Consider the following 24,185-nt stretch of genomic DNA (forward strand, 5'->3'; position numbering starts at 1 on the left):
CATGTGCTGGGTGACAGTATAGGGGGAGACACTATCAGGCTGTGTAGAGAGTAGGGAGCAGTGTATAATGCTGGGCATGTGCTGGGTGACAGTATAGAGGGGAGACACTGACAGGCTGTGTAGAGAGTAGGGAGCAGTGTATAATGCTGGGCATGTGCTGAGTGACAGTATAGGGGGGGGCACTGACAGGCTGTGTAGAGAGTAGGGAGCAGTGTAGGGCTGAGGGATATGAATGAGAGTGGGGTGGGCGGGCAGGGGGCGGGGTTAGTGCGCCGTGGCTCCTCCCCTCCGCTGGTAATGCTACAGTTGGGGAGAGCGGCTGCAGAGTGCGATGCGCTGCAGGCTGGAGATCTGCGGACGGTGCACTCTGCGCTGTACAGACACTCGGGACCCCGCTGTACTCGCCGGCACAGCTGCAGGATTCGCAGGGGTGGGTGGCAATATGTGACAGAGATACCCCCGAATCTGCCCCAAGCCGGAGCCCGAGAGACTTCTCCCTGGACTGTACCCCGGGGACCCGGCTGGAGGACGCCGGACTATCGCTCCAGAGGCTGCGGGCGGAGAGTGGCGGAGATTTCCTGCAGCTGACTGGCGGTAAGTGCGAAGTTTGCATGTGTCCGGGGTAAGTGCCTGTGTCCGGGGTAGTGCAGGTGTCCGGGGTAAGTGCCGGTGTCCGGGGTAAGTGCCGGGACACCTCCCCGGCCGGGTACGGGACTATTGGCTGATACATACCCCGCACACACAGGTGTGCCTGCCAAGAGCTTCTGCAGCAGCCGGTGCGGGCACTGTGCATGGAGAAGCTGTATGGTTTCACCGTACGGGACATAGTTGCGTTCAGTCTGCATACTGGGCCAAAGAGCTCACAATCTACTCACCTAAACTTATTGTAAGGTGCTGCAGCTTCCGCTCACAGAGTCATCTATCCATCTATCTATCTATCTATCTATCTATCTATCTATCTATCTATCTATCTATCTATCTATTCCCCGGGTGGGGGGCACGGTCACCCCTCTTTCTCTTCTCTGGGTGGGGGGCACGGTCACCCCTCTATCTCTTCCCACCCGGGTGGGGGGCACGGTCACCCTTCTATCTCTCTACCCCGGGGTGGGGGGCACGGTCACCCCCCTCTCTCTCTCTACCCCTGGGTGGGGGGCACGGTCACCCCTCTATCTCTCTACCCCGGGGTGGGGGGCACGGTCACCCTTCTATCTCTCCCCCGGGTGTGGGGCACGGTCACCCCCCTCTCTCTCTCTACCCCTGGGTGGGGGGCACGGTCACCCCTTTATCTCTCTACCCCGGGGTGGGGGGCACGGTCACCCCTCTATCTCTCCCTCTCTCCCCCGGGTGTGGGGCACAGTCAGGCTCAGAGCCCCTTGTATGGTAAAGTTATTCCTAATAGCCGTGTGTGATAGTTGGGGAGGGGGCTGGGGGATATCACATACAGTATAAGTGCTATTGTGGTGATATGACAATGCTGCTGCTGTGTACATGGGGGGTCTGGTCTGTCCCCCTGGATGGATCTATAGGACATCACTGGCTGCAAACAGTAATTACAGGTTTTCGCTTTCATTTAAAATCAAAAAAACAAAAAAACAACTGAGGTGTTGAATGTATTTGGCAGCAGCTGGTAAATGTGCGGTGTGATGTTACACAAAGTGTTCTTGTTGTGTGGTTTTTATCTAAACAGAACAAGTTTGGATACAGTCTGAGAGGGTAATTCAGACCTAATCGCTCGCTAGGTTTTTTTTGCAGTCTTGCGTTCGCATAGTCGCCGCCCATAGGGGAGTGTATTACAGCTGTGCAAGTGTGCGATCGCATGTGCAGCCGAGCGGTACAGAAACATTTTGTGCAGTCTCTGCGCAGGCCAGGACTTACTCAGCTGCTGCATCAGACACCCGCCCTGCAAACGCTTGGACACGCCTGCGTTTTTCCAACCACTCCCAGAAAACAGTCAGTTGCCACCCACAAACGCCTTCTTCCTGCCAGTCTCCTTGCGATCTGCTGTGCGAATGGATTCTTTGCACAAACCCATCGCTGAGCGGCGATCTGCTTTGTAACCGTGTGACGCGCATTGCATTGCATGCGCAGTTCTGATCTAATTGCAGCCATACAAAAAACGCAGCCTAGCGATCAGGTGTGAATTACCCCCTGTGGGCGCTGCCTGCGGGAGGAGAACCGCACCTAGGGGCGTCACACTATAGCAGTGGTCTTTGCACCTACAGAACCTCTTCAAAAGCTAAACAAATTTTTGTTTCTTTTTCTTAGTGTGGTAAAATTGCAATCAAGTTATTATTATTTAATTAATTAATTAATTAATTATTTATTTATTATTATTATTATATTTTCCCAGAATCGGATCATACAGACAGTTTGCTGTAGTATATAAATGGTAGATTAATGCCTGTATCAGCTGGGTGTATAACGTATATATTTCTATCACCACTTTTACATTGATTTATCCAATAATCTCCGGCCGCCTGAGCCGCGCTCCTCTCCCTGGTGATACAGGTTGGCAGCAGCGAGGTGCGTTTAGTGCACGCCAGGCGGGCGCAGGAGTCCGCGCTGCTGGTCATACATACACGGCGGGACTGGAATAAAATAAGTAACATAGGTACCAGATGGGGGAACATAATAAGTTCTTCTTGTGCCGCTGGGCTGTATACGTTGGTACTTGCATCACCGCTGCCAGGTTATGTAGGGATGGCAAGCCTTCCCCAGAGATCCATAGTGACGGTTGCCACCAGTGATACTTGGCAATAGTCATCGCCGATAGTAACCTTAAGTAGATAGAAATTTATCACTAGAGAAAAGGTTTTTCGCATCATGATAAATGCGCCCTCGGGGAAATGAAGTTCCCTGAGATGTCACCGCGATGCTCAGCTGCGCTCAGTGCCACTAGTTACATCAGTAAGTGACACCGCTGCCGTTCCGGGGGCACACGAGGGAGAAGGACACGGACGAGTTCCCCAAATGTCGCAGTGTGCCTGGTGCATAGTGTTCAGACCTGTCAGGAAACGAGTACATTACTGGTGCCAGCTATTGTATTACAGTCATGTTACTCCACCCTAACAGGGCAGGTTTTCCACATCTCCTCATCAAAGTGACATAATTAGCGCCACCTGTGGATCTTTCAATATACCTGTGCACCAACTAGGAAATGCAGAAAACATGCGCTGTTTGGATTCCCTGAGGACTGGAGCTGGGAAACGCTGTTCTACGCTGCGTGTGCGCACAGTGTGACACTTGTTCAGCGACACGTTACTGGTTCATGCAGTAACCAGACATTGCTGACGTTCCTGCGCGCCTGTATCTGCAGTGATGACACTGTCAGGCACTTTGTTGCTATCCCGCAGAATTGAATCCCCCCCATAGAGGCAAGGTCAGGGGGCCCTACTGTATCCTGCCTAGAGTTCTGTTCATATCCACAGTTCCAGGGCTCAGTGTTCTCCTGGTTGACTATTAACAGCAACCTGCATAGTGCACTTCCATAGTCTATATGTGAGTCTGTAGCAGTGATGGGGAACCTTTGCCAACTCCAGCTGTTGTTGAACTACATATCCCAGCATGCCCCGCTACATTTTTAGCATGACCAAATAGCAAAACTGTAGCAGGGCATGCTGGGATTTGTAGTTCAACAACAGCTGGAGTGGTCTATAGCATGAGACGACACCGGCTGCAGTGTCACAATTCCTGTGCCCAGTGTGTAATCCGCCCGCCTGGCACCACTGCACTCCTACATAACGGGGCAGATCATATTGCCCCCCTTCCTGGTCTTCTTTTCTTTCCCCCACTCCGTCGTCGTCCTCACTGGCTGTGCCGTCCCCGACGCTTTGTGTTCAGCTGGCGCTGCCTTTGTGGGTACTGTGACTGCAGGGAAGCAATGGGCTGTGTCCCGTGCTCTGCAATGTTTAGGGGTAATAAGCCTGGAGAAGTGATAAAGCAGTGATAAGTGTAAGGTGATAACGCACCAGTTAATCAGCTCCTAACTGTAAATTTACATACTGAAGCTGATTGGCTGGTGTGTTATCACCGTGCACTTATCACTTCTCCAGGCTTATTACATTGTGTCATATAAATGATGAGGATGATGATAATATCTTGTTATTATGACACAATCTTCCTGCAGCACAGTACATATGATCTCGAGGTTGTTTTCCCAATGAGATTTGGTCCCAGCAGATTTTGGGCCCAATTCGGAGATGGACGGTAATGCGTTTGTGAATTTGTGCGCAATGGCTGAACGAAAATATGCAAATGTGACGGCTGCCAGGATTTGTACTGAGAACCGCCGATTGTGCATAAAAACGCCACCATCGGACGTACATTGATTGAACATCGACCTTCTGTGACTGGCCGACGGAACCGAGACGCCGGAGCAATTTTGACAGTTTACGGGATCATAGTCGCATGCAGTTTTGCGCCCCCAATACAGTCACGTTAGCGCCCACAAACGGTCCCTGTCACTCACTTTGCGAATAAATCCTCACTGCGACTTGTGGTAAGCGCGACTCTGACACGTGCGCAGTGGCAATACATCGGCCCGTTGCTTGTGTGTGCTGCAGTCAGACGTCGGAGCGCTTGGCGTAGCACGACCGCAGTGGCCAGCATGAACTGTGTGTGGTCGCCTCTGCACTAACGTCTCATGCATGGTACTGATAGGGATTGTTACTAGAAGCAGCGGGCGAGGAGACGCGTCTGACTGGAGACAGTCGCACACGTTCTAAGCTGGAGCAAATATTGCTGCTTTAGGATTTTCTGGTTGGGATAAATGAATGTTCTCCGATTCCACAAGTGGTGCAGCCGTCTGTCTGTAGCCAGTGTCTCTATACCTGCTGTGATACAGACTGATGCAACAGCGCCCCTGCTGGACAGCGAGGGATGTGCAGTGATGCTCAGTGACATGTTAGGAAATGCATTTCCCCATAAATCAGCATTTTACACTGACTTATTAATAATCGGATTATGCGACGCTACGTAACACGCCGCCTTCAGCTCCCGGCACCTGTCCTCTGCACGCTGGTCCCTCCCATAATTACAGGGAATCTGTCTCATAAGCTCAGCGATCCCAATGACTGTTATTCCGATACATACAGTAACATTGTCTTATATTCCATATGTGCGATTATATGTTTTGACTTCGATAGTGTTGCACACGATTGATATTAATGTGAGAAGGAAGGGAAGTTTGGAATACTTGTTGGCGGAGACGCGAAGCAGAATGGTCTGCAGATCTGCAGAGTGTTAAGGGGGTACTCACGGGAGAGATGTGTGCTGAACGATCTTAACACAGACCACTCAGCACACATCTCTCACCCCGCTCAGCACACCGCGATGTGCTGAGCGAGGGGGAAAGCCGACGGGGGGGGCGCTCACTTCACACAACGGTGAAGTGAGCGACCCGCTAGATTGAGCCTGCATGCAGCTCAATCTAGCACCGGTGATAGCGATGCGCGAGGCCGCGCATCGCTACCGCTGGGGGGCATACACACGGCAGATTCGTGCTTAAAATCTAAGCAATCTAGCAAGATTGCTTAGATTTTAAGTACGGATCTCTCCGTGTGTACCCCCCTTTACCATACACCGGCAATCTACAACCCCAACTGATCTGTGATATCCAACACATTGTACAACCTGATCTAACAATCCCAATCACTGCTGGTCTGATTCTGATCTGTGATATCCAACACATTGTACAACCTGATCTAACAATCCCAATCACTGCTGGTCTGATTCTGATCTGTGATATCCAACACATTGTACAACCTGATCTAACAATCCCAATCACTGCTGGTCTGACTGATCTGTGATATCCAACACATTGTACAACCTGATCTAACAATCCCAATCACTGCTGGTCTGAATGTGATCTGTGAACCCCGTACATTGCACATTTATTTACACAATCATCTGCAAAACACCAGATTGCCCCAATTACTTGCTGATCTATTGGGGCCTTTACTCTGCGGTTCTCACCTCCAGTCCTCAGGTGGAAGCAGGTGGGATAATTACACACCCAGCAAACTAGATTGCCTCACCTGTGCGTGGTTAAGTAAATCCAGAAAACATGACCTGTTGGTGTTACTTGAGAACTAGAGTTGAGAATCACAGCTGTAATTAACAGACATGCACACAAGTCGCCACCACACACCCAGTGTCTGATACACCCTTGTCCCTATAGACAAACACTTGTATTTTGATGCCAGTGGACATGAAGCTGACAGCTAGGTGCTGATTGTCTGGTACTTTATCTCTCTCCAAGGCTTAGTACATCTGTAGAGTGTAAAGGGGGGTACTCGCGGAGCGAGAATCTAAGCAATCTAACTAGATTGCTTAGATTGTCAGCAAGATCTCTCCGTGTGTACCCCCCACAGCGATAGTGATGCGCGGCCCCATGCATTGCTATCGCTGGTGCTAGATTAGCCCGCTGGGTGAAATGAGCGCTCCCGTCCCTCCCCGCACGCTCAGCACACATCGCGCTGTGCTGAGTGGGGGGAGAGATGTGTGCTGAGCGCTGAGCTCGTGCGTCAGACCAGTTTATATTGCTGTGATGTTTTGATCGCTTTTTTTTTTCTGCAATGGAATAACAGACACAGGGGGAGATGTATCAACCCGTCACAGACACAGGGGGAGATGTATCAACCATTCAACAGTGGAGAAGTTGGCCATAGCAACCAATCCCATTCTAGCTAGCATTTATAGAGTATATTCTATAAAATGATTGGTTGCTATGGGAAACGTCTCCACTCTTTAGGTATAAAGCGTCTAATAAAGGCGACCTTGTGTTTGGTAAATCATGCATAAGAATAGTCCCTGTTCTCAGGGAATCTGCAGCTCTGTCACTAAATCTAATGGTCGTCTCCTTGCTTCTCTTGGAGATTAAATAACTAAAACCGGATCATTTAGATGGGGCAGCAGTACACGGCACAATTCCATGCTCTCCGGCATTGCCTAGATAGGGCAGCAGTACACGGCACAATTCCATGGTCTCCGGCATTGCCTAGATAGGGCGGCAGTACACAGCACAATTCCATTATCTCCGGCATTGCTTAGATAGGGCGGCAGTACACGGCACAATTCCATTATCTCCGGCATTGCTTAGATAGGGCGGCAGTACACGGCACAATTCCATTATCTCCGGCATTGCTTAGATAAGGCGGCAGTACACGGCACAATTCCATTATCTCCGGCATTGCTTAGATAGGGCAGCAGTACACGGCACTATTCCATTTTCTCTATCGTCCTAAGTGGATGCTGGGGTTCCTGAAAGGACCATGGGAATAGCGGCTCCGCAGGAGACAGGGCACAAAAGTAAAGCTTTTACAGGTCAGGTGGTGTGTACTGGCTCCTCCCCCTATGACCCTCCTCCAGACTCCAGTTAGATTTTTGTGCCCGGCCGAGAAGGGTGCAATCTAGGTGGCTCTCATAAAGAGCTGCTTAGAGAGTTTAGCTTAGGTTTTTTATTTTACAGTGATTCCTGCTGGCAACAGGATCACTGCAACGGGGGACAGAGGGGAGAAGAAGTGAACTCACCTGCGTGCAGGATGGATTGGCTTCTTGGCTACTGGACATGAAGCTCCAGAGGGACGATCACAGGTACAGCCTGGATGGTCACCGGAGCCACGCCGCCGGCCCCCTCACAGATGCTGAAGCAAGAAGAGGTCCAGAATCGGCGGCTGAAGACTCCTGCAGTCTTCTTAAGGTAGCGCACAGCACTGCAGCTGTGCGCCATTTTCCTCTCAGCACACTTCACACGGCAGTCACTGAGGGTGCAGGGCGCTGGGGGGGGGGGCGCCCTGGGAGGCAAATGAAAACCTTTAAAAAGGCTAAAAATACCTCACATATAGCCCCAGAGGCTATATGGAGATATTTACCCCTGCCTAAATGTACTAAATAGCGGGAGACGAGCCCGCCGGAAAAGGGGCGGGGCCTATCTCCTCAGCACACGGCGCCATTTTCTGTCACAGCTCCGCTGGTCAGGAAGGCTCCCAGGTCTCTCCCCTGCACTGCACTACAGAAACAGGGTATAACAGAGAGGGGGGGCAAAATAAATGGCAATATATTAATATAAAAGCAGCTATAAGGGAGCACTTAATCATAAGGCTATCCCTGTCATATATAGCGCTTTTTGGTGTGTGCTGGCAGACTCTCCCTCTGTCTCCCCAAAGGGCTAGTGGGTCCTGTCTTCGTATAGAGCATTCCCTGTGTGTCTGCTGTGTGTCGGTACGTGTGTGTCGACATGTATGAGGACGTTATTGGTGTGGAGGCGGAGCAATTGCCAAATATGAGGATGTCACCTTCTAGGGGGTCGACACCAGAATGGATGCCTTTATTTGTGGAATTACGGGATAGCGTCAACTCGCTTAAGCAGTCGTTTGCCGACATGAGGCGGCCGGACACTCAATTAGTGCCTGTCCAGGCGCCTCAAACACCGTCAGGGGCTGTAAAACGCCCCTTGCCTCAGTCGGTCGACACAGACCCAGACACAGGCACTGATTCCGGTGGTGAAGGTGACGAATCAACCGTATTTTCCAGTAGGGCCACACGTTATATGATTTTGGCAATAAAGGAGATGTTACATTTAGCTGATACTACAGGTACCACTAAACAGGGTATTATGTGGGGTGTGAAAAAACTACCAGTAGTTTTTACCGAATCAGAAGAATTAAATGATGTATGTGATGAAGCGTGGTGTGCCCCGATAAAAAACTGCTAATTTCAAAGAAGTTATTGGCTTTATACCCTTTCCCGCCAGAGGTTAGGGAGCGCTGGGAAACACCTCCTAGGGTGGACAAAGCGCTAACACGCTCATCAAAACAAGTGGCGTTACCCTCTCCTGAGACCGCCGCACTTAAAGATCCATCAGATAGGAGGATGGAAAATATCCAAAAAGGTATATACACACATGCAGGTGTTATACTACGACCAGCTATTGCGACTGCCTGGATGTGCAGTGCTGGGGTAGTTTGGTCAGAGTCCCTGATCGAAAATATTGATACCCTGGACAGGGACAATATTTTACTGTCGTTAGAACAAATAAAGGATGCATTTCTTTATATGCGTGATGCACAGAGAGATATCTGCACACTGGCATCACGGGTAAGTGCTATGTCCATTTCGGCCAGAAGAGCTTTATGGACACGACAGTGGACAGGCGATGCGTAGAGGAGTTATTTGGGGTCGGTCTATCGGATTTGGTGGCCACGGCTACGGCCGGGAAATCCACCTTTCTACCTCAAGTCACTCCCCAACTGAAAAAGGCACCGACCTTTCAACCGCAGCCCTTTCGTTCCTTTAAAAATAAGAGAGCAAAGGGCTATTCATATCTGCCACGAGGCAGAGGACGAGGGAAGAGACAGCAACAGGCAGCTCCTTCCCAGGAACAGAAGCCCTCCCCGGCTTCTACAAAAGCCTCAGCATGACGCTGGGGCTTCGCAAGCGGACTCGGGGGCGGTAGGCGGTCGTCTCAAGAATTACAGCGCGCAGTGGGCTCACTCGCAGGTAAATCCCTGGATCCTGCAGATAATATCTCAGGGGTACAGGTTGAAATTAGAGACAGAGCCACCTCGCCGTTTCCTGAAGTCTGCTTTACCAACGTCCCCCTCAGAAAGGGAGACGGTTTTGGAAGCCATTCACAAGCTGTATTCTCAGCAGGTGATAGTCAAGGTACCTCTTCTACAACAAGGGAAGGGGTATTATTCCACTCTTTTTGTGGTACCGAAGCCGGATGGCTCGGTAAGGCCTATTCTAAATCTGAAGTCCTTGAACCTGTACATAAAGAAGTTCAAGTTCAAGATGGAGTCACTCAGAGCAGTGATAGCGAACCTGGAAGAAGGGGACTTTATGGTATCCTTGGACATCAAGGATGCGTATCTCCACGTTCCAATTACCCCTCACACCAGGGGTACCTCAGGTTCGTTGTACAAAACTGTCACTATCAGTTTCAGACGCTGCCGTTTGGTTTGTCCACGGCACCTCGGGTCTTTACAAAGGTAATGGCCGAGATAATATTTCTTCTTCGAAGAAAAGGCGTATTAATTATCCCATACTTGGACGATCTCCTAATAAGGGCAAGGTCCAGAGAACAGCTAGAGATGGGTTTAGCACTATCTCAAGAGGTGCTAAAGCAGCACGGATGGATTCTGAATATTCCAAAATCCCAATTAATGCCGACAACTCGTCTGCTGTTCCTGGGGATGATTCTGGACACAGTTCAGAAAAAGGTTTTTCTTCCCGAAGAAAAAGCCAAGGAGTTATCTGACCTGGTCAGGAACCTCCTAAAACCAGGAAAGGTGTCTGTACATCAATGCACAAGAGTCCTGGGAAAAAATGGTAGCTTCTTACGAAGCAATCCCTTTCGGCAGATTCCATGCAAAGGGATCTGTTGGACAAATGGTCAGGGTCGCATCTTCAGATGCACCTGCGGATAACCCTGTCGCCGAGGACAAGGGTATCCCTTCTGTGGTGGTTGCAGGAGGCTCATCTATTGGAGGGCCGCAGATTCGGCATGCAGGATTGGATCCTGGTGACCACGGAGGCCAGCCTGAGAGGCTGGGGAGCAGTCACACAGGGAAGAAATTTCCAGGGAGTGTGGTCGAGCCTGAAAAAGTCTCTTCACATAAGCATTCTGGAACTAAGAGCAATCTACAATGCTCTAAGCCAGGCGGAACCTCTGCTTCAAGGAAGACCGGTGTTGATCCAGTCGGACAACATCACGGCAGTCGCCCATGTAAACAGACAGGGCGGCACAAGAAGCAGGAGGGCAATGGCAGAAGCTGCCAGGATCCTTCGCTGGGCGGAGAATCACGTGATAGCACTGTCAGCAGTATTCATCCCGGGCGTGGACAACTGGGAAGCAGACTTCCTCAGCAGACACGACCTTCACCCGGGAGAGTGGGGACTTCATCCAGAAGTTTTCCACATGCTATTAAACCGTTGGGTAAAACCAATGGTGGACATGATGGCGTCTCGCCTCAACAAAACACTGGACAGGTATTGCGCCAGGTCAAGAGATCCGCAGGCAATAGCTGTGGACGCGCTGGTAACACCTTGGGTGTACCAGTCGGTATATGTGTTTCCTCCTCTGCCTCTCATACCAAAGGTATTGAGGATTATACGGCAAAGAGGAGTAAGACTAGTGGCTCCGGATTGGCCAAGAAGGACTTGGTACCCGGAACTTCAAGAGATGGTCACGGACGATCCGTGGCCTCTACTTCTGAGAAGGGACCTGCTTCAGCAGGGTACTTGTCTTTTTCAAGACTTACCGCGGCTGCGTTTGACGGCATGGCGTTTGAATGCCAGATCCTAAAAGGAAAAGGCATTCCAGAAGAAGTCATTCCTACCTTGATAAAGGCAAGGAAGGAAGTCACCGCGAAGCATTATCGCCGTATTTGGCGAAAATATGTTGCGTGGTGCGAGCAGCGGAGTGCTCCGATGGAGGAATTTCAACTGGGTCGTTTTCCTACATTTCCTGCAATCAGGATTGTCTATGGGTCTCAAATTGGGATCTATTAAGGTTCAAATTTCGGCCCTATCAATATTCTTCCAAAAAGAATTGGCCTCAGTCCCTGAGGTCCAGATTTTTATCAAAGGAGTACTGCATATACAGCCTCCTGTGGTGCCTAAGGTGGCACCGTGGGATCTAAATGTAGTTTTAGATTTCCTCAAATCCAATTGGTTTGAACCACTAAAGAATGTGGATTTGAAATATCTCACATGGAAAGTGACTATGTTACTGGCCCTGGCTTCGGCCGGGAGAGTATCTGAACTGGCGGCTTTGTTTTATAAAAGCCCTTATTTAATTTTCCATTCGACATAGGGCAGAGCTGCGGACGCGTCCGCATTTTCTCCCTAAGGTGGTATCAGCGTTTCACCTGAACCAGCCTATTGTAGTGCCTGCGGCTACAGACGACTTGAAGGACTCCAAGTTGTTGGACGTTGTCAGAGCCTTAAAAATATACATTTAAAGGACGGCTGGAGTCAGAAAATCTGACTCGCTGTTTATACTGTATGCACCCAACAAGTTGGGTGCACCTGCTTCTAAGCAGTCGATTGCTCGTTGGATTTGTAACAAAATTCAACTTGTACATTCTGTGGCAGGCCTGCCACAGCCTAAATCTGTTAAGGCCCATTCCGCAAGGAAGGTGGGCTCATCTTGGGCGGCTGCCCGAGGGGTCTCGGCATTACAACTCTGCCGAGCAGCTACGTGGTCAGGGGAGAACACGTTTGTAAATTTTTACAAATTTGATACCCTGGCAAAGGAGGACCTGGAGTTCTCTCATTCGGTGCTGCAGAGTCATCCGCACTCTCCCGCCCGTTTGGGAGCTTTGGTATAATCCCCATGGTCCTTTCAGGAACCCCAGCATCCACTTAGGACGATAGAGAAAATAAGAATTTACTTACCGATAATTCTATTTCTCGGAGTCCGTAGTGGATGCTGGGCGCCCATCCCAAGTGCGGATTATCTGCAATACTTGTACATAGTTATTGTTAACTAATTCGGGTTATTGTTTAGGAAGCCATCTTTCAGAGGCTCCTCTGTTATCATACTGTTAACTGGGTTTAGATCACAAGTTGTACGGTGTGATTGGTGTGGCTGGTATGAGTCTTACCCGGGATTCAAAATCCTCCCTTATTGTGTACGCTCGTCCGGGCACAGTACCTAACTGGAGTCTGGAGGAGGGTCATAGGGGGAGGAGCCAGTACACACCACCTGACCTGTAAAAGCTTTACTTTTGTGCCCTGTCTCCTGCGGAGCCGCTATTCCCATGGTCCTTTCAGGAACCCCAGCATCCACTACGGACTCCGAGAAATAGAATTATCGGTAAGTAAATTCTTATTATCACCGGCATTGCTTAGATAGGGCAGCAGTACACGGCACAATTCCATTATCTCCGGCATTGATTAGATAGGGCGGCAGTACACGGCACAATTCCATTATCTCCGGCATTGCCTAGATAGGGCGGCAGTACACAGCACAATTCCATGGTCTCCGGCATTGCTTAGATAAGGCAGCAGTACACGGCACTATTCCATTATCACCGGCATTGATTAGATAGGGCAGCAGTACACGGCACAATTCCATGGTCTCCGGCATTGATTAGATAGGGCAGCAGTACACGGCACAATTCCATGGTCTCTGGCATTGCTTAGATAGGGCAGCAGTACACGGCACAATTCCATGGTCTCCGGCATTGATTAGATAGGGCGGCAGTACATGGCACAATTCCATGGTCTCCGGCATTGATTAGATAGGGCGGCAGTACATGGCACAATTCCATGGTCTCCGGCATTGATTAGATGGGGCGGCAGTACATGGCACAATTCCATGGTCTCCGGCATTGATTAGATAGGGCGGCAGTACACGGCACAATTCCATTATCTCCGGCATTGCTTAGATAGGGCGGCAGTACACGGCACAATTCCATTATCTCCGGCATTGATTAGATAGGGCGGCAGTACACGGCACAATTCCATGGTCTCCGGCATTGATTAGATAGGGCGGCAGTACACGGCACAATTCCATTATCTCCGGCATTGCTTAGATAGGGCGGCAGTACACGGCACAATTCCATGGTCTCCGGCATTGATTAGATATGGCGGCAGTACATGGCACAATTCCATGGTCTCCGGCATTGATTAGATAGGGCGGCAGTACACGGCACAATTCCATTATCTCCGGCATTGATTAGATGGGGCGGCAGTACATGGCACAATTCCATGGTCTCCAGCATTGATTAGATAGGGCGGCAGTACACGGCACAATTCCATGGTCTCCGGCATTGATTAGATGGGGCGGCAGTACATGGCACAATTCCATGGTCTCCAGCATTGATTAGATAGGGCGGCAGTACACGGCACAATTCCATGGTCTCCAGCAGTGCTCGCTTACCCTTGTCTGGTGGAGTGAAGGCTGTATAGCAGCATCACATTTAGTTATTCATGTGTCCTTGGTGCTTTTGTAGCTACAGAGTTATTTGCCTTTATTATTATGTGTGAGTCACAATAGACGCCGGGACAATGCCTGGTTCCATATGTGTTCCGCGAGGTGACGTGCGCACAATACTCGTGTTATTCCACCGGAAATCTTATTCCGTTATTATTATTCTGGATGTCGGGCTCATGTTATGCATCGGTTAGTGGTGACTATTTATTACAGAATCGTGTTCGGCGGGTGCGTTTCTGTATCAGAATGACGATGGCGTGAGATCCGATCCGCTACTGCTGCAGTCATTATGTTGTCATCAGCCGGGGACTGTCCCCTGCCCTCCACCATCTGCACTGGCTGTATACCCACGGTTACGGCAACATCTGCGCTGGCTGTATACCTACGGTTACGGCAACATCTGCGCTGGCTGTATACCTACGGTTACGGCAACATCTGCGCTGGCTGTATACCTATGGTTACGGCAACATCTGCGCTGGCTGTATACCTACGGTTACGGCAACATCTGCGCTGGCTGTATACCTACTGTTACGGCAACATCTGTGCTGGCTGTATACCTACTGTTACGGCTTGCTGCCTTTTGTATGTGCAGAATCAACAGCGTCCTTGTTAGACGCATAATGATAGGCCTGCGATAGACACATGACAGGACCTGATTGGTTGGTACTTGATTCAATTGGATCTCTCCCAGCACTCACTGCGGCTGTCGCACTGGCCGTCTCCCGGGTCCTAAACCCAGAAGTCATTCTGTCACAATGGAGCGCTTTTATCGGGAGGGCCGTCCTTTGCGATTTGAATTGCATTTTTAAGTATGCAGAAGTGTAATTAATGCCAGTATGTACCCGGTAAGTGGCGATTTGTACTGCATCGCCGATATGATGCTTAGTACATCCCACCCTATAACTGTTCATGTACAGTAGTGTTATTGTACAGAAATACATATACTGTAAAAAAAATAAGTTATGTATTAATAGTGAGAGGTTATTAATCATTGGTTTGTTTTTACCTGCCAAAATACATAGGGGGAGACGTGTCGAGCCTTGGAGAGGATGAGTGCTTTGGGCATCTCCTCCACTTTACCTCTCTCCATGGCTAGATGCATCTCCCGCATAGGGAGAGAAGTATAGAATCCGATCATTTAAAGAGGACAAACCGATGTATTGCCTGTAGCAACTAATCGGCACTGATGTAGCGTTTATAATTTGCATACTATAAAATTATATAGAGAGGCTGATTGGTTGCCATGGGAAACTTCTCCACTGGCTCACTTCACTTTTATCACTGCTTAGTACATATACCCCTAAGTCTGTGGTCACTCAGAATGACCGCCACAACGGAGAGACTGGAGACGCATTTCATATGTATATGATCGTAGCTGGCGGCTGACGCACTCCACGGATACTGTCCCAATATGCCCCCATTCTTGTTGCTGCTCCCTGTTACCTCCCACAATAACGCCCGCTCCCTTTCCGTTGCTTGCGACTGAATCCTCACTGTGACAGTAATCCAATAGCCGTGCGTGTGCAGCAGTGACGCGCACACCATCGGTAATTACCAAACTGCATGAACATCGGATTAGCGCACAACTGTGCGTCGGGGCCACAGTGCCCTGTACTGAGTGACTGGGTATACAATAAAACGCCCTTCACAAGAACTAAGTAACAGAAATGATTAGCTGGGAAGTCTAGGATCACACCATCTTACTGTACATGTAACCCATATGTTCAGCTGGCGGAATACGTTTTGGTCCTATGAAAGTTATCAGACGTCCTCTGTGACGTTCCTTATACACTGACATTGGCAACTACTGTACAGAACCTGCATTATATTCATTACCAGCTGAACACCCGGCTTCACTGCGGAATTTCACGTATAATCACAAAGATTTCATTGTACAGGAATCTGCGGTCTCTGTGTCTTTTTTTTTCTGGACAGCGGGATATACATAAAGCTGACTGGTAAATTTATGACAGAAGATCAGCAATTAGACTTACAACAGGACATGCTCCGCCCACCGCTGACAATTTTTGTCAGGCCACACCTCCAGATGGGCCTTCCCCCGGATTGATGCATCAAAAGGCTGACACTGAGGAGAATAATCCGCCTCCTTCTCTGCCCGTCCCGCCTCTTATGCTGCCCTGCTCAGTGCTGTACATGCTGGTGCTGAGGAGAATAATCCGCCTCCTTCTCTGCCCCGTCCTGTCTCTAATGCTGCCCTGCTCAGTGCTGTACATGCTGATGCTGAGGAGAATAATCCACCTCCTTCTCTGCCCCGTCCTGTCTCTAATGCTGCCCTGCTCAGTGCTGTACATGCTGGTGCTGAGGAGAATAATCCGCCTCCTTCTCTGCCCCGTCCCGCCTCTGATGCTGCCCTGCTCAGTGCTGTAAATGCTGGTGCTGAGGAGAATAATCCGCCTCCTTCTCTGCCCCGTCCCACCTCTGATGCTGCCCTGCTCAGTGCTGTAACTGCTGGTGCTGAGGAGAATAATCCGCCTCCTTCTCTGCCCCGTCCTGCCTCTGATGCTGCCCTGCCCAGTGCTGTAACTGCTGGTGCTGAGGAGAATAATCCGCCTCCTTCTCTGCCCTGTCCTGCCTCTGATGTTGCCCTGCTCAGTGCTGTAACTGCTGGTGCTGAGGAGAATAATCCGCCTCCTTCTCTGCCCCGTCCCGCCTCTGATGCTGCCCTGCTCAGTGCTGTACATGCTGGTGCTGAGGAAAATAATCCACCTCCTTCTCTTAACCGTCCTGCCTCTGATGCTGCCCTGCTCAGTGCTGTACATGCTGGTGCTGAGGAAAATAATCCACCTCCTTCTCTTAACCGTCCCGCCTCTGATGCTTCCGTGCTCAGTGCTGTAACTGCTGGTGCTGAGGAGAATAATCCGCCTCCTTCTCTGCCCTGTCCTGCCTCTGATGTTGCCCTGCTCAGTGCTGTAACTGCTGGTGCTGAGGAGAATAATCCGCCTCCTTCTCTGCCCCGTCCCGCCTCTGATGCTGCCCTGCTCAGTGCTGTACATGCTGGTGCTGAGGAAAATAATCCACCTCCTTCTCTTAACCGTCCTGCCTCTGATGCTGCCCTGCTCAGTGCTGTACATGCTGGTGCTGAGGAAAATAATCCACCTCCTTCTCTTAACCGTCCCGCCTCTGATGCTTCCGTGCTCAGTGCTGTAACTGCTGGTGCTGAGGAGAATAATCCACCTCCTTCTTTGCCCCGTCCTGCCTCTGATGCTGCCCTGCTCAGTGCTGTACATGCTGGTGCTGAGGAAAATAATCCACCTCCTTCTCTTAACCGTCCTGCCTCTGATGCTGCCCTGCTCAGTGCTGTAACTGCTGGTGCTGAGGAGAATAATCCGCCTCCTTCTCTGCCCCATCCCTCCTCTGATGCTGCCCTGCTCAGTGCTGTAACTGCTGGTGCTGAGGAGAATAATCCACCTCCTTCTCTTAACCGTCCTGCCTCTGATGCTGCCCTGCTCAGTGCTGTAACTGCTGGTGCTGAGGAGAATAATCCGCCTCCTTCTCTGCCCTGTCCCGCCTCTGATGCTGCCCTGCTCAGTGCTGTAACTGCTGGTGCTGAGGAGAATAATCCGCCTCCTTCTCTGCCCCGTCCCGCCTCTGATGCTGCCCTGCTCAGTGCTGTACATGCTGGTGCTGAGGAAAATAATCCACCTCCTTCTCTTAACCGTCCTGCCTCTGATGCTGCCCTGCTCAGTGCTGTAACTGCTGGTGCTGAGGAGAATAATCCTCCTCCTTCTCTGCCCCGTCCCGCCTCTGATGCTGCCCTGCTCAGTGCTGTAACTGCTGGTGCTGAGGAGAATAATCCTCCTCCTTCTCTGCCCCGTCCCGCCTCTGATGCTGCCCTGCTCAGTGCTGTAACTGCTGGTGCTGAGGAGAATAATCCACCTCCTTCTCTGCCCCGTCCCGCCTCTGATGCTGCCCTACTCAGTGCTGTACATGCTGGTGCTGAGGAGAATAATCCGTCTCCTTCTCTGCCCCGTCCTGCCTCTGATGCTGCCCTGCTCAGTGCTGTAACTGCTGGTGCTGAGGAGAATAATCTGCCTCCTTCTCTGCCCCGTCCCTCCTCTGATGCTGTCCTGCTCAGTGCTGTAACTGCTGGTGCTGAGGAGAATAATCCGCATCCTTCTCTGCCCCGTCCCACCTCTGATGCTGCCCTGCTCAGTGCTGTAACTGCTGGTGCTGAGGAGAATAATCCGCCTCCTTCTCTGCCCCATCCCTCCTCTGATGCTGCCCTGCTCAGTGCTGTAACTGCTGGTGCTGAGGAGAATAATCCACCTCCTTCTCTTAACCGTCCTGCCTCTGATGCTGCCCTGCTCAGTGCTGTAACTGCTGGTGCTGAGGAGAATAATCTGCCTCCTTCTCTGCCCTGTCCCGCCTCTGATGCTGCCCTGCTCAGTGCTGTAACTGCTGGTGCTGAGGAGAATAATCCGCCTCCTTCTCTGCCCCGTCCCGCCTCTGATGCTGCCCTGCTCAGTGCTGTACATGCTGGTGCTGAGGAAAATAATCCACCTCCTTCTCTTAACCGTCCTGCCTCTGATGCTGCCCTGCTCAGTGCTGTAACTGCTGGTGCTGAGGAGAATAATCCTCCTCCTTCTCTGCCCCGTCCCGCCTCTGATGCTGCCCTGCTCAGTGCTGTAACTGCTGGTGCTGAGGAGAATAATCCTCCTCCTTCTCTGCCCCGTCCCGCCTCTGATGCTGCCCTGCTCAGTGCTGTAACTGCTGGTGCTGAGGAGAATAATCCACCTCCTTCTCTGCCCCGTCCCGCCTCTGATGCTGCCCTACTCAGTGCTGTACATGCTGGTGCTGAGGAGAATAATCCGTCTCCTTCTCTGCCCCGTCCTGCCTCTGATGCTGCCCTGCTCAGTGCTGTAACTGCTGGTGCTGAGGAGAATAATCTGCCTCCTTCTCTGCCCCGTCCCTCCTCTGATGCTGTCCTGCTCAGTGCTGTAACTGCTGGTGCTGAGGAGAATAATCCGCATCCTTACCTGCCCCGTCCCACCTCTGATGCTGCCCTGCTCAGTGCTGTAACTGCTGGTGCTGAGGAGAATAATCCGCCTCCTTCTCTGCCCCATCCCTCCTCTGATGCTGCCCTGCTCAGTGCTGTAACTGCTGGTGCTGAGGAGAATAATCCGCCTCCTTCTCTGCCCCGTCCTGCCTCTGATGCTGCCCTGCTCAGTGCTGTAACTGCTGGTGCTGAGGAGAATAATCTGCCTCCTTCTCTGCCCCGTCCCTCCTCTGATGCTGTCCTGCTCAGTGCTGTAACTGCTGGTGCTGAGGAGAATAATCCGCATCCTTACCTGCCCCGTCCCACCTCTGATGCTGCCCTGCTCAGTGCTGTAACTGCTGGTGCTGAGGAGAATAATCCGCCTCCTTCTCTTCCCCATCCCTCCTCTGATGCTGCCCTGCTCAGTGCTGTAACTGCTGGTACTGAGGAGAATAATCTGCCTCCTTCTCTGCCCCGTCCTGCCTCTGATGCTGCCCTGCTCAGTGCTGTACATGCTGGTGCTGAGGAAAATAATCCGCCTCCTTCTCTGCCCCGTCCCTCCTCTGATGCTGTCCTGCTCAGTGCTGTAACTGCTGGTGCTGAGGAGAATAATCCGCCTCCTTCTCTGCCCCGTCCCTCCTCTGATGCTGTCCTGCTCAGTGCTGTAACTGCTGGTGCTGAGGAGAATAATCCGCCTCCTTCTCTGCCCCATCCCTCCTCTGATGCTGCCCTGCTCAGTGCTGTAACTGCTGGTGCTGAGGAGAATAATCCGCCTCCTTCTCTGCCCCGTCCCGCCTCTGATGCTGCCCTGCTCAGTGCTGTAACTGCTGGTGCTGAGGAGAATAATCCGCCTCCTTCTCTGCCCCATCCCTCCTCTGATGCTGTCCTGCTCAGTGCTGTAACTGCTGGTGCTGAGGAGAATAATCCGCCTCCTTCTCTTCCCCATCCCTCCTCTGATGCTGCCCTGCTCAGTGCTGTAACTGCTGGTACTGAGGAGAATAATCTGCCTCCTTCTCTGCCCCGTCCCTCCTCTGATGCTGTCCTGCTCAGTGCTGTAACTGCTGGTGCTGAGGAGAATAATCCGCATCCTTACCTGCCCCGTCCCACCTCTGATGCTGCCCTGCTCAGTGCTGTACATGCTGGTGCTGAGGAGAATAATCCGCCTCCTTCTCTGCCCCGTCCCGCCACTGATGCTGCCCTGCTCAGTGCTGTAACTGCTGGTGCTGAGGAGAATAATCCGCCTCCTTCTCTGCCCCGTCCCGCCTCTGATGCTGCCCTGCTCAGTGCTGTACATGCTGGTGCTGAGGAGAATAATCCGCCTCCTTCTCTGCCCCGTCCCGCCACTGATGCTGCCCTGCTCAGTGCTGTAACTGCTGGTGCTGAGGAGAATAATCCTCCTCCTTCTCTGCCCCGTCCCGCCACTGATGCTGCCCTGCTCAGTGCTGTAACTGCTGGTGCTGAGGAGTATAATCCACCTCCTTCTCTGCCCCGTCCCGCCTCTGATGCTGCCCTGCTCAGTGCTGTAACTGCTGGTGCTGAGGAGAATAATCCGCCTCCTTCTCTGCCCCGTCCTGTCTCTAATGCTGCCCTGCTCAGTGCTGTAACTGCTGGTGCTGAGGAGAATAATCCGCCTCCTTCTCTTCCCCATCCCCCTCTGATGCTGCCCTGCTCAGTGCTGTAACTGCTGGTGCTGAGAATAATCCACCTCCTTCTCTGCCCCGTCCCGCCTCTGATGCTGCCCTGCTCAGTGCTGTAACTGCTGGTGCTGAGGAGAATAATCCGCCTCCTTCTCTGCCCCGTCCCGCCTCTGATGCTGCCCTGCTCAGTGCTGTAACTTCGCCCACTGTATGTTACATATGTAAGGTTTGCAGGGATAGGCAGACTCTATAACAGAGGGCCCTAGGTCTCCTTGCTGAGCTTCTCGCTCTCCTTAGGGCTCCTCCTTTGAGGTATAAAGGTAAAGATTTTCGCACAACACTTAAGGTCACTGGTAGATCAGTCAGACTATCTATCTCACCTTTCCTCCAATTGCACTATGAGAGGTTTAGCAATGTTTAGTTCAAGTGACAGGTGAACCTCCGATAACTGAGACACTCCTCTCCTGACTGGAAATAGGTTGGTTCAGTATTTATAGCTAAAAGGCAAATACCACTAGCTCATCACGAAATCTCCAGAACCATAAGGCTGCACTTTCTTGCCAGTGGCAGTTGCAGAGCACTCCATTATTCAAATAGGGGAGCCACACCCAACGATGTTTGACCGTGTTTAGGTGTGGCAGTTGATGTGGCTCCACTATTTAAATAATGGACTGCTCTGCAACTGCCACTGGCAAGGAAGTCCAGGAACAGAGCATTGTGTCCTCCCCCCTTTGTTACTTGGTATTGCCGCCACCATGCATTTATTTTTTTTATAGCCCCAGCTGGGTGGACTATCTTAATGCTCCTAAGGGTTGAATTATCTCACCCCTTTTAACTGCTTTGTGGGTGGAATTTTGAAAATCCCTTATTAGTGGGTGCCTACATCACCAGAAGCAAGCTACCAGTCTGCATGGGATCAGTATGAAATAACTTCTATCAAAATCCCAACAAGAATTGACCGTCAGTCAAAATCCCGACAAGGTCAAAATACAGACATTTAAAATGTTGACAGGTCAAAAAGTTGACACAAGTTTTTCATTGGTTTTTTTTTTTATGTGTATGTCGCTGCGCTCCCCCTCCAGGTACACTGGGATGGTAAAGTATGAACAAGTCTGTTTAAAAACTAATTGTTGACTTTTTGACCCGTTGACATTTAAAATGTCGGGATTTCGACCGTCTGTCAATGGTTGTCGGTATTTTCACCGTTGGGATTTTGATTGTAGGTTCCTAGTCCTTATCGTTTTGGAGATTTTGGGATGAGTCAGTGGTATATAATATATATGTGTATCTCTGAGAGGAGAACAGCGGTGTGGTGTGGTGGGGGGCTGTTGGGCCACTGCAGTATGGCTGGGGACTCTCCCTGTATTTCTCCTGGTTGCTGGACACGTGCAGTACATGGAATAATGGGAGGTTTGCACATTTTTGTTGTCTCTGGTGGGAGGAAAACTGAAATATTTGGGGAGGGTGGAACCTGTCCAGAAACATATTACTAGTGTATGTCATGGGCTGGAATCTACATCTGGAAGTGTCTCTGCTGCTAATGTGTATTAGGAAGAGCAGAACATCGTAGGGATGATATGCAGGAGAACACTGACAGCATTACAGAATGTGCAGTTCTATGGGGGGAATTCAGACCTGATCGCAGCAGAAAATGTGTTAGCAGTTGGGCAAAACCATGTGCACTGCAGGTGGTGCAGATGTAACATGTGCAGAGAGAGTTAGATTTGGGTGGGGTGTGTTCAAACTGAAATTTAAATTGTAAGAATAAAGCAGCCAGTATTTACCCTGCACAGAAACAATATAACCCACCCAAATCTAACTCTCTCTGCACGTGTTACATCTGCCCCCCCTACAGTGCATATGAGGGGGTCATTCTGACCTGGTCACATGCTGCCATTCATTGCAGCAATCAGGTCAGAAGTGTTCATGCTCCGCAGTGCGCCGGCGCATGCTAGACAGCCGCCTGCTGTCATAGCCCAGCGATCACCTCTGCGTGAATGACAGGCACAGGCAGTCGCAGGTCGGGAGATGGCGGCGTTTGGCCGCTGTTTTGTGGGCGTGGTCTGGGCTACGCAGGCGTGGTCGGACTGTGCGGGGGGTGGCCCGCAGCAGCTGCGTGACGTCATATGCAGCCGATGTAGCCATAACAACAACTAGTAACTGCCGGCCAGCACGCAGGAGCTGCACTGGCCGGGCGTTACTCTTCAAGTACAAAAGCATCGCCGGTGTGCAATGCTTCTGTACTTGTGCGGTGGGGCCGGACCTGACATGCGGGGCGGACTAGCCCTGTGCTGGGCGTCCCCCCCGCATATCCGTGTTATGATTGTAAATGTGCTAAATTTCTCATCTACGATCAGGCCTGAATGACCCCCCCATGGTTTTGCCCAACTGCTAACATATTTACTGCTGCGATCAGCTCTGAATTTCCCCCTATATCCCTTAGTTCTGCACTGGTCTGCTCTGCCGGACTGGAAAGTATCCGTTATTACACTGCTTGCTGGCTGTATATTACACTACAATGTACCACATCTCTACTGAACAAGGGGGAGATGCATCAAGTCTTGGAGATAAAGTGGAGAAGATGCCCAGAACCAACCAATCAGCTGCTGTCATTTTCTAGACTGCGCCTCTCTCTTGTACTAAAGGAGAGAGAGAGGTCTGTTAGTGACGCGTCTTTCATGCGCTCTTCATACATTGCACTTTTACCCATAGAAATGATTGCGCTGGCTGCGCATTAGCGAGCAATGATAAATCACGTGTGACATATACTCACATTATCAGGAAGGCATTAAAACGTTTTGGAACTTAATAAAAACATTATTGCAAAAACCCCACAAAACCTCTTTGAGAAGCCAATGGCTCCAAATCTGACCCGTTTCTTCCATTTATTAAAGATGAAAAGATAAAACGCAATCAGATCGGTATTAATGAGCACTGAATGTTTCCAAATTTTTTTATTTTCAATTAGGTGGATTTTTGTGGAAGGTTTTTTTTGGTTAATTTTAGTAAAATAATTCTTTTCCAGCATGTAGAAGAGGAGTTATAGTGAATAGACCCTTTCTTCTGATTTGTATCAGTTCTCCCTTTATCCGCAGTCTTTTATACCCATACCTTTATACTGTATGTACGGTCGGCCGAGTCCTCGCCTCTCCCTACTGTGTGGAATTGTTTCCCAGCTAGTGCCATTGAGTTTCCCCCCTGTTCCCAGTCTCCCCCAGCAGCGTGCTCCAGGCCTGGTGTAATTTGTGTATTAGGCTGTGAGGGCGAGGTACCTGGCCAGCGAGGCACTTGGTACAGTGTGTAATAAAGTCTATTTTCTGCCTGGCTCCATTACACAGAATGCAGTGTGGGAGAGGCAGGTTTAAGCATTGCCCCCACCTGCGGCTGCAGAAGCCGATAGCTCCAGCTACACACCGCTCAGCCTCCATGTTCCAGCTCCTTCCCGGGCATCTATCAGTGCTCCGTCCTTGGAATGTAATTGAACATTCTCTGATCCCAGTCTCCTAACCTTGTGCCTCAGCCAATCGCACAGCGCCGTCCTGTATCCAAGTGAGCGAGCTGACGGCGGGGGTATGTCGGCTTATAGGCCCACTAATCCAGATATCCACGC

At 50.8% G+C, this 24,185-nt stretch overlaps 1 protein-coding gene across 1 annotated transcript in view; it reads left to right on the forward strand.

Annotated features, from left to right (window-relative positions):
* The first annotated feature begins 316 nt into the window (after positions 1 to 316).
* Positions 317 to 24,185, forward strand: part of TSPAN18 (tetraspanin 18) — a 218,390-nt gene continuing 194,521 nt past the window's right edge. Inside the window, exon 1 of the mRNA XM_063946054.1 lies at positions 317 to 594. The gene's annotated coding sequence lies outside the window, so the exon portion shown is untranslated. The remainder of the gene's footprint in view (positions 595 to 24,185) is intronic.

This window comes from Pseudophryne corroboree, chromosome 11, assembly GCF_028390025.1.
Source record: "Pseudophryne corroboree isolate aPseCor3 chromosome 11, aPseCor3.hap2, whole genome shotgun sequence".
NCBI lineage: Eukaryota > Metazoa > Chordata > Amphibia > Anura > Myobatrachidae > Pseudophryne > Pseudophryne corroboree.